The sequence below is a fragment of the Penaeus monodon genome, chromosome 15 (genome assembly GCF_015228065.2).
Source record: "Penaeus monodon isolate SGIC_2016 chromosome 15, NSTDA_Pmon_1, whole genome shotgun sequence".
Lineage (NCBI taxonomy): Eukaryota > Metazoa > Arthropoda > Malacostraca > Decapoda > Penaeidae > Penaeus > Penaeus monodon.
This window is the reverse complement of record NC_051400.1, coordinates 14,495,236-14,495,697: the sequence shown is the minus strand read 5'-3', so window position 1 is coordinate 14,495,697 and position 462 is coordinate 14,495,236.

The following is a 462-nucleotide window of genomic DNA, read 5'->3' as shown; positions in this document are numbered from 1 at the left end:
TTATTAACGTTTCAAACTAATGAATTGCTGAGTCGAATCCTTACTAGTCTTTTTCATCTTCATGAAAGATTCACTTTCTATCGTACCCTTCTTAGCGGCTGCCAGAGGCTTTATTTAGTTCACGTCACCCGCTCAGAAAGGAGACTGAATCGCGTTTTCTCTGGTTCTGTCAAACCCCCTCTTTTTGCCGCGTTGTGGCAATGTGTGAATAAAAAGATTGATAACATGCATGAATACATGAATATTAGCTGAACACATGGATGAATGGAAGATGCGATAAGGATCAAATTCCAGATTATTTTCGTTCGAAAATGATCCGGAAACTACGGCATTTTAGAGCATTCAGATTCAAGTAACTTAGTTGATACGTCCGCAGCTGAGCTCCAACAACATAAGTGTATTCTGTTTAAATATGCAAACACTTGCATACATTCAAAGAGAAATGCACACACAAACGACCAC